The following is an 11,002-nucleotide window of genomic DNA, read 5'->3' on the forward strand; positions in this document are numbered from 1 at the left end:
GAAATTTGTGGTCAGAGGTCGTAGCATTGCATGTGTAGAGTCGTTATGTGGTAGGATGGTGCCAACCCCTAAACATGAACAATTTTGGCAGAGATGGTGGGCGAATCAGGTCAGAGAGGTCGCGAAGGCACGAGTATTGGCTCCGTTGGGTTGGCGAACCATCCCATCTACCAGCTTTCGAACGAGGAACGGTTGGTCAAGGTGTACGGAGGTCCACTTGTTCCTGAGTTACGGACCTGGACACACGTGGAGACGCAGGATTCGATTCTCTTAATGTTAACAAAGGTATTAGACTAAAATCTGCTTGGTAATGAAGTCCAGATGTTGAAATCAGGTGTGAGATTACCACTAAACACCAATAAGGGAATTTATTTTCATGATTTATCCAAATTTCAGTAGAACTTTGCGTTTATGTCTTGGTCAGCCCACGTACCATGAGCCGTAAGCTTACGGTCACATTATTGCTCTGTGCTTACAGAAATTCATTCCATTAATGTATTTTAGTCTGCTGTTTCATTTATAATGATATTTTGGGGGATTTGTATTTATTTTCTACATGTTTCCTTTGTGAACTTGGTTTCGCCTCATGGGGTCGGAAGGAGCAATCGCCACATTGATAAACTGTAGTTTCAGTCTGAAAATTTATTTTACACGACGAATAATCATACGATAGTGAGCGAGTGTAAAATAGGGAAGGTACAATCTTGTGTGTCCGTATTTTTCTGGATTTTTGTTGGCTCCGAAACTTGGCCACGTGTGTTGAATAGCATTGAAGTGATGATGTTTCTTGTGCTCCCCTATAACTATCTGATTTGTTGGCGATGTTGTGCCTTAAGTACAATGCATGGTTTAGACTCGGACCACTAGAAAAAGTGTCAGATTTTAGTGCCCATTGATTTGATAAAGACGTGGGAAACACTCTTCCACGATGACCTGGTTTGTTTGTAGTGACCAGCCGCGGTGGTCTCGCGGTTCTAGGCGCGCAGTCCGGAACCGTGCGACTGCTACGGTCGCAGGTTCGAATCCTGCCTCGGGCATGGATGTGTGTGATGTCCTTAGGTTAGTTAGGTTTAAGTATTTCTAAGTTCTAGGGGACTAATGACCACAGCATTTGAGTCCCATAGTGCTCAGAGCCATTTGAACCATTTTGTTTGTAGTGTCTTTGCAGAACTTGTTCTGAGTCACCTATAGCCATTGAATGTAATAAGCATGGGTTTAGGTATAATTGTGTGTTTGTATAAAATTACACAGGAGCCAGGTCTGCGCTCCGCTGCCCCATTACATAATTACGTGGCGAAACTGAACCGTGTCAACTAGAGAGACCAGTTGTGATGATGTACATTGCAGCAGAAACACGGATAGTTGTTGAAATACCATCGTTACTAAATATCAATTAATCTCTACCTTCGACTGATTATTTGCTTCCTCCGTCGAAAAGAATAGGTGAAAGTCAGTACCACAATCGAATCCTGCGTAATGAAAGCAAATAAAAGCTATACACTGTCTATTAAGCCCTGTATAGCTGCCTTCTGTAGAAGTTCAAACATGTTGCGTTATCCTTTGCGTTCAAATTTTTACCGGTTGGTAAAATCTTTCCTCTTGAAATCATTAAGGGCCGGCAATAACTCAAAGTTGTCAGTAATTTCGTTGCCCACACGAATTTGAGAAACCATTTGCTACAAATGGAAGCATGCAGGAGCTGTAGGAATGACAAAGCGACGGTAATCTTCATACTTAGGTAGAGTCTTACCACCACCAGTACTGGATGGTTCCGTTGTAACGGGAGTAGCATACGTTACGTATACGAAGGTGGGACAAAGACCGAATTACTGTGTTCAGTGATAAGGCTGATCTCATCAGAAACGACAGCAAACCACGATGGGTATAAATGCCGACGTCACAAGCAGAAGATAAATAGACATAGAAAGTATGAGAGGATACTGAACAGGTAATTCAGTATGTTTAAGGGAGATGAAAATCTAGTAGCCATGGGAGATTGGAATATGGTTATAGGGGAAGGAGTATAAGAAAGGATTACCGGAGGTTTTGACTTGGTAGTAAGAATCAGAGAGGAGAAAGACTGAGTTCTGAAATAAATTTGAGATAGTAGCAGCGAATACTCTGTTCAAAAATCACAAGAATAAGAGAAGTACTTGGAAAAGACTGGGAGATACAGTAAGTTTTCCTAGTTGCAGATTCAGAAATCACATCCTGAATTGTAATGCATATGCTTGGCCAGATGTAGACTCATATTGCTGTTTATTAGTGATGAAGAGTAGGGTGAAGTGCAAGAAATTAGGCAGAAAGAATCAAAGCGCAAAGAAGTGGCATATGAATGGACTAAGGGATGAAGAAATGCTCTTTGAGGCCATAGATACTGCGATAAGGAGTAGCTCAGTAGGTAGTTTAGTTGAGGAGAAAGGAACGTCTCTAAAAAGGGGAATCACAGAAGTTGGAAAGAGAACCGTAGGTGCAAGGTAGATAACTACGAAGAAACCTTGGGTAACAGAAGAACTACTTCAGTTGATCGACCAAAAAAGGAAGTAAAAAATGGTCAGGGAAGTTCTGGAACACACAAATACGAGTCACTTAAGTACGAAATAAATACGAATTGTAGGGAAACTAACGAGAAATGGCTCCATGGAAAATGTGAAGAAATAGAAAATGGATTGGTTGTCGAGGAAACTGACTGAGCGTATTTAAAAGTCAGTACCACCTTTTGTGAAATTAAAAGCAAGTGTGCTATCAGTAACAGTGAAATGCAAACTCCACTGGCACACGCAGAGGAGAGAGCAGATAGATGGAAAGAGCCCACTAAAGGCCTTTATGAGGGCGACGAATTGTCTGCTGACGCGACAGAAAGAGAACACGAGTCGATATAGAATAGATATGGGATCCAGTGTTAGAATCCGAATGTAAAAGAGCTTTGGAGAACGTATGATCGAATAAGGCATAAGGGATAAATAACACTCCATCAGGATATCTAAAATCACTGGGGGAAATGACAACAAAAAGGCTACTCACGTTGGTGAATAGAACGTGTGAGTGTGACGATATACTACCAGACCTTCGGAAAAACATCATCTGCACAATTCCGAAGAATAAAAGCGTCGAGAAGTACGAAAATTATTCGACAATCAGCTTAACAGATTGTGCGTCGAAATGGCTGACAGGAATAATACACAGGCCGGCCAGAGTAGCCGTGCGGTTCTAGGCGCTACAGTCTGGAACCGCTACGGTCGCAGGATTGAATCCTGCCTCGGGCATGGATGTGTGTGATGTCCTTAGGTTATTAGGTTTAATTAGTTCTAAGTTCTAGGCGACTGATGACCTCAGAAGTTAAGTCACATAGTGCACAGCGCCATTTGAACCATTTGAATAATATACGGTGGATGGGAAAAGAAATTGGGGATGTGTTAGATAATGATCAGTTCAGCTTTCGGAAATGTGAAGGCACCAGAGAGGCAATTCTGACGTTGCGGTTGATAATGGAAGCACGACTGAAGAAAAAGGAGGTCACCTTCCTTTTAGATCTTTAAAAAGCATACTGCAAGGTCAAATGGTGCAAAACGTTCGAGATTCTGGGAAAAAGAGGGATAAGCTGAGGGAATTACTGGTAATGTACAACAGGAAAACCACAAGATTGAAAGAGCAAGAACGAAGTGCTCCGCTTAGAAAGGATGTAAGAGAGGGATATTGTCTTTCGTCCCTACTGTTCAACCTCTATAAAGAAAATAAAAGAAAGGTATAAGAGTGGAATTAAAAATCAGTGTAAAGGGATATAGATGATGAGATTCGCTGATGACATTACTATCCTCGGTGAAAGCCAAGAAGAATTGCTGAAACTGTTGAACGGAACTGATAATCTAGGAGTACAGTATATGGATTGAGAGTAAATCGAGAAAAGACGAAATTAGCGAGAAGTAGCAGAGATGAGAACAGTAAGCAGCTTGATATCAGGATAGGTGCTCAAGACGTAGATGAAGTGAAGGAATTCTGTTACCTAGGTGGCAAAATAACCAATGACGGACGTCGCAGCATGGTCATGAAACGTAGAGGAGCAGTGGCAGAAAGGGTATTCCTGGGCAGTAGATGTCTACTAGTATCAAACATAGGTCTTAATTTGAGGAAGAAATTTCTGAGAATGTGCAACTGGAGCACAGCATTGTATAGTATTCAAATATGGGTTGTGGGGAAAATGGGGCAGAAGAGAAACTTTCGATATCTGCTGCTACAAAGCAATATGGAATATTAGGTGGACTGATAAAGTAAGGAAGGTGGAGGTTCAGTGCAGAATCGACGAGCAAGGCAGTACATGGAAAACACTCGTAAGAAGATACAGGATGGTAGGACCTCTGTAGGACATCACGGAATAACTTCTATGATACTGGTGGGACCTGCAGATTGTAAAATCTGTAGAGGTTGGAATAGGCAGGAATTGGAATATACCCAGCAAATAACTGAGGACATATGTTGCAAGCTCTTCTGTGAGATGAAAAGGCTGGTACAGGAGGGTCCCATCAAACAAGTCGTAAGACTGAAGACTCCAAAACGGGGACGTTTACCTAAAAAATATAATGTAGAAGAATGCAAAGACTATGGAACAATTATCTTCATCATTTATTTTAAAAATGCCACAAGGAGACACATGATAACTGAAAACAAATTTGAGGAAATTACTGGCGAAGACCAGTTCAGGACCTAAAAGGGTGAAGCAACAAGAGATGCTGTTAGCTGATGACTGGAGAAAGAATGATGGAAACGAGCAAGGAAGGGTATGTTTGTTTAATTGACTGCGAGAACGCTTTCGGTAGAACCAACAGGAAAATACTGTCGAGAATTTTAAACGAAGTGGGTACAGATTGAAATGATTAAAGATTAGTAAAGGAGATGCATTTAAAAAACAGAAAGTGACAAAGGAATGACGAGATGGAAGAGGTGAGCAGTGGAATATATGTAACGGAAGGATGCTCCCTGTCACCGAAGGTATTCAGGATTTTTGGAGAAGATGCAGTTTGCACATACGCGGGTGATAGATTACTGCCTGCGGAATCAGAAGAGCAGTTACATAAAGATGTTGAACAGTATTCCAATAAGAGGCAATAAGTATGGAATGAAGGTAAATACACTAAGGTGACAAAAGTCATAAGGTAGCTATGTGCAGATACAAAAATGGTGTTAATATAGTGTGCAGAAGATATAAAAGGGAAGTGCTTTGGCGGACCTGTCATTTGCACTCAAGTGAATCATGTGGAAAGGTTTCCAATGAGTATGGTGGCATAACGGTAATTAACAGATCTTGAACGCGGAATGAACGCGGAATGGTAGTTGGAGCTAGACTCTTGGGACATTCCATTTTGGAAATCGAGAATTCAGTATTCCGAGATCAACAGCGTCAAGAATGTGCTGAGAACACTAAATTTCGGGCGTTACCTCTCACCACGGACAACGCACTGGCCGAACGTCTTCAATTAACAATTGAGTGGGGAGACATGGGCTTGGAGTTGGGTGAAGTAACCGCAGAAATGGATGTGGGACATGCGAGGAACATATCCGTTATGATAGTGCTGCGAAATTTGGCTTTAGTGAGCTAAGACAGCAGATGAACGACGCGAGTACTTTTGCTAACTGCACGACATAGCTTACAGCGTTGCTACTGGGCTCTTGATAATATCTGTTGGACCCTAGACGACTGGGAAACCGTGGCCGTGGAAGGGGTTTCTTTCAACAAAATGATGATTAGGGACCCTGGGCGGGTCAGCCAAATGTCGGGGGGTTTTAACACGAATGCTTTTATTTGTTCACTTTGCCTACTGGATCGGGTCGTTGGCTCTGGATGAAGGCTTGTTTGAGACACAACCCGTTAATTAAAAGCGCACCTTCACTAATTCTGATTAATATTTAATAACTAAATAGTGTTCAGCGAACTGATCACTACTAAGCAAACAAGGATAGCATTGAACACATTTATTGAACACCAATCTTCGTAACATCAAACTGAACAATGACATACATTTATAAGTGATAAAATTTAGTATTGGCAATGGCCCTTAAATTCCAAAACTAACTCTTAAGGTCAAATAACGCATCTGTACTTGTTATTTTCTACTCCCTCCCCTTGTCAGACGGCATAAAGTACTCCAGACAAACCCAGTGCAATTAACAAATTCTCAATAAGAGCTCTGGTAATCAAAGTTTTTATCCGATTAAAAGCCAAAACTGAGCATCACGTTACCAAATGCAGCATCGTGGACAGGCCAGAAAGCTGCCGATGGCGTCTGCGTCGTCGAGGAGCCTCAACTGCAACAAAAATGAATTTATTTTCGCGAACAGGCTTCCTGTTCGTAAACTCCTATTCAAAAGCTAATTCTGCTTTCTTTCCAATCGTCTAGCACTCGTTAAGACGGGACTCACCAACCCAAAGGCGGTATCCAGTAACGTCTTTCATAAAGTGTGGCTCAAGGAAATTGCTCTGCTCCTATCTGCTTCCTGTGAGACAGTATTCCCAACCGTATTAGCGGAAAAAGCCTGTCTCTAACAGTAAAACATGACAGTACAGCGTCAACTGCAACAAAAATGAATTTATTTTCGCGAACAGGCTTCCTATTCAAAAGCTAATTCTGCTTTCTTTCCAATCGTCTGGCACTCGTTAAGACGGGACTCACCAGCCCAAAGGCGGTATCCAGTAACGTCTTTCATAAAGTGCGGCTCAAGGAAATTGCTCTGCTCCTGTCTGCTTCCTGTGACACAGTATTCCCAACCGTATTAGCGGAATCAGCCTGTCTCTAACAGTAAAACATGACAGTACCCCTAACTGAATTCTAGTTTCAGTTGCAGCTGGCAGACTTATTCAAGTTCTGCACAGCACACTGAAAATAATTTACTGTCCTACAGCAGAGCCGAAAGCACGACGATAGCTCGCTACAGGAGCTAAGACGCATCTCCTCGATAACAGCTCCAAAAGCTTCCTTCTGCAGAAATCAGCAACCCCACGCTATTTTTCGATCTGGCAAATCCCGTGGCTCTAGACCATCACAGTTTGCTTTCACTATTATTTCCTGGTTTCTTCCAGTCAATTAAAACATTCTGCGCCTTACTGAGCCTAGAATGTACTGGAACAAACTGAAACTCCGTTCAAAATTGAACCCTTCAATCGTGTCTCTCTGTTCGCCCTCTTGCGGGAAAAGGTCATTGCACTAGCTTAAAAGCGTTTCTTAGAAAGCCCCAGAAAACGTTGAGGTTCGTGGGAAGGCTCCTTTAGGCGCCAGCTCATCTCGACATAGTGGCGTCGGCGTAACGCCCAGCGCCAACAAGGCGCCGTCCCTAGAAGGCCTGCCTCTGTTGCACGTGCAATGGGTGCCTACCTGCTCCGGCGGCGCGTCTCCTATTTCTTGAAGTTAATATGCGTCTTATGCCGTCTGATACTCCCTATATTAATTTCAATAGGTTGATTGCCTGATAAATAAGATAATAACCGACATCCAACTTGTCTTTGCAACAATTATTATATTACAGTAAGGAGCAATATACTGCTACCTTACAGCCGGGTCAGGTGAATAGCAATTTCGGTCTGTAAGAGCTGATGGTAGGATTCGAGTGTGGCGAAGACCCACGGAGCCGTGGACATTACTTGTCACTAGGAACGTTTCAAGCTGGTGGTGGCTTCATAATGTCATGCGCTGTGTTTACTGGAATAGACTGGGTCCTCTGGTCCAACTGAACCGATGATTGATCAGATATGTTCAGTCTCAGTTGCTTGGAGACCATTTGCAACCATTCATGGACTTCATGTTCCTAAACTACGATGTAATTTTAACGAACGACAATGCGCCATGTCAGAACAATCTCGACAATTCGAGTGAATGATTGGTACATCCAGATCACCCGACATGAATGCTATCCAACATCTATCGGACACAATGGAGAGGTCAGCTCGTGCACAAAATACTGCACCGGCAACACTTCCGCAATTACGGACGGCTATGGAGGCATCATGGGTCAATATTTCCGCAAGGGACTTCCAACGGCTCGCTGAGGCCTTGCCACGTAGACACGCTGCACTGCGGTAGGCAGAAGGAGATGAGACACGATATTATGAGGTGTCCCATGACTTTTGTCACCTCTGTGTATGGGAGTGATAAGAATGAGGAAAATGGAAACTCCAGTTAATATATTCCTAGACAGAATAAAATAGAGAGTACTTAACATCCTTTCTATACCTGCGAAGTTTAATGACATAGAATGGAAGCTGTACAAATGAAATATGTATTTTATTTGTGGAGAAAAGAGCATCTGAAAAGGTGAAGAAGTTGCTAACATATAGAAGAATTCCTATGAAGATGAGTAAAACTTTTACTGAATGTTGTATTCAATGTGATGAAGAAATTAGGGGAAGACAGTTATCAGAAAGAGGAAAAAGTCTGTGCTGGGTCACATACCGCATAGGAATTATCTTCAACAAAGAATTGTAGACCGATCAGTCTGTGACGTGACGTGCTTTTGATGTTGTCGTTGTGGGGAGTTTGCGACAGTATGTAACGTAGTACTGCCGTATGCCGTGAGGACTAGTTGAGTTGGAGCAACACGAAGCAATGGCCGCTGTCGGGAAGTACTAAACGGCTGGCCAGTGGCGACCAGGAATTGCTAATACCTCGAGAGCTATGTAGATGAATGGCATGTGAATTTCACATGAAGAATAAAAAATTCATCGCCAAGCTTTCTGGATGGGTTCCTCCTTCTATATATATGGAATATTATTGTGTACTTGAGAACTGTTGACTGTTGCAGTTTCTCGTACTAGTGGCCAGCAAAACATTCACTGCACTGGTGGCGAGGTGAGTTACGTTCTGGAACGGCCATGAAAGTATGTTACTAAAGTGGCTAGAAATAGCGCCTCGCATTTGTAAGTTTGGGTTTGGTGCTCAGTGGCACGCTGAAGGTAGCTGGTCCACGCCATTTCTTAATTTAGTTATAGATTTAGAATTTTCTGGTTTTACTAATTAGTGGTAGTTGTTGTTTCTTAATAATTTCTTGTGTGTGTGGAACGCAAGTGGCCATGATGAATATAGGTCACATTGTGTTTTATGGTCGGATAGACGCCGTGTGTACTTTCGTCTGCGGCCATAGGGGCCGTGCTTATTGCATTAGCGACCTATTGAATTAACATTAGTTTTTTATTGCAATTTCTAATACCTATCTGAATGTTGATTGTCACGTTAGGTACTGCACGTTTGATATATGTAGTGTCAGCCATTCAGCAAAGACAGATTATCTTGTAAGGAGGACTGTAAGTCATTGGGTGTGGACTGACACATCTTTTCACTTAGTACCGAGATATTTCTCTCATCATTTTTTTTCTTTTTTGATCAAAGAAAACTAAGCTCCTTAATTCTGTTCATTGCTTAACTTGTAATTTGTTTACATTAAGGTACTGCTTTTCTCTCTCATATATGTGTGTGTGAGTAACTTGTACGTACTACGGTGTGTCTGCCGCTCGTTTTCCTGTTTTCAGAAACGTGTCTAGTGGTCAGCGGATATCTCAAGATTTAAACTCAGGGCCGTCCGGATCCCGTTAACACATAATTTCTCTATTCCATTGATCGAGAGGCTTGTTCTAGGAAGAAGATTTCCTACTGGCCAAAGTTGAGTATAAGTTCACCCTTTGGATCATGTGTTTGTGAAATCGTAATAGATTAATGTAGGATCGCGTCCATCACATGTTCATCAAATTGACGTTTTGCCTTAAGCTTGCATAAAGTCTAGAATCTTCCGGACGTTGAATGTAGTAGAATGATATGTGGAAACAGAACAATTAATAGTACCCTTCAGGTCAGACAGCATCAAATTAATTTCACCTTTACAGTAAGTGTAAAACTGAGTGAGAAAGGCGATAGCCGACATTGTAAACATTTGGTTATCTATTTCATTTATTATTTTGGTTGTTGTTACCGGCACTTAAAGGGGCCGTTGTCACAACTGTGACGGTTAATATTGTAAATACTAAATGTGGATAGGGCCTTGATATGCAAATGTTGTTAATTGATTATTAATGATGATGAATTCATGCGTATGTGTAATCAATAAAGAAGAGTTGCAACTGCAAACTGGTTGTGTTACTGGTATACAAGGTTAGAGTGTGCAATAGCCACGCCAAAGAGTATTGGAATGATGAATGACATTTTTTTTGAATGACATGTTTTTTTCACTTACACTCTGCGCTAGATTATAGTAGTTCTTTTTATGTATATTCGAAGTGTGATCCACTTATCTGCGAAAGTCACTTTAATCCTTAGTTTTCACGCAAATGAACACCATAATAGTGTAATACCATCACGCGAAGTTATATAACTGTAACCCAGTGTGGTAATGAAAGATGGTGGTTGTTTTTATGGGCCTATTTATTGAAGGAATAAAGTAAGAATCTAACAAACAGACAGGCTGAGGAGGGGAGAGGGCGCTGCCCTCGGAAACCGCTGTGGCCGCACCGCAGCAGGTGTCACGCGGCCGCAGCTGAGTTCCCTCGCTGTGTTACGTTCTCGAACGGCCATGAAAGTATGTTACTAAAGTGGCTAGAAATAGCGCCTCGCATTTGTAAGTTTGGGTTTGGTGCTCAGTGGCACGCTGAAGGTAGCTGGTCCACGCCATTTCTTAATTTAGTTATAGATTTAGAATTTTCTTGTTTTACTAATTAGTGGTAGTTGTTGTTTCTTAATAATTTCTTGTGTGTGTGGAACGCGAGTGGCCATGATGAATATAGGTCACATTGTGTGGCGCCGCCTCACTTCGCCGCCGCCGACCGGCCTGTGTGTGGCAAGCAGCCGCCGCGAACGTTGAAATATGGAGCCGGTCGCCTGAGGTGTAGGCAAGCCGCAGCGCTCAGTTCCAAGGCTGCCGAAAAGGTAAACAGGTGAGCAGCTGCCAATAGCCGTCGTTTTAGGAAGTGGGGCTGCTGCGTAGCTATCGTGAATTATCTGCTAGTCGAAAGTGGTTAAATACGTCAGTG

This window comes from Schistocerca gregaria, chromosome 2 (assembly GCF_023897955.1).
Source record: "Schistocerca gregaria isolate iqSchGreg1 chromosome 2, iqSchGreg1.2, whole genome shotgun sequence".
Taxonomy (NCBI): domain Eukaryota; kingdom Metazoa; phylum Arthropoda; class Insecta; order Orthoptera; family Acrididae; genus Schistocerca; species Schistocerca gregaria.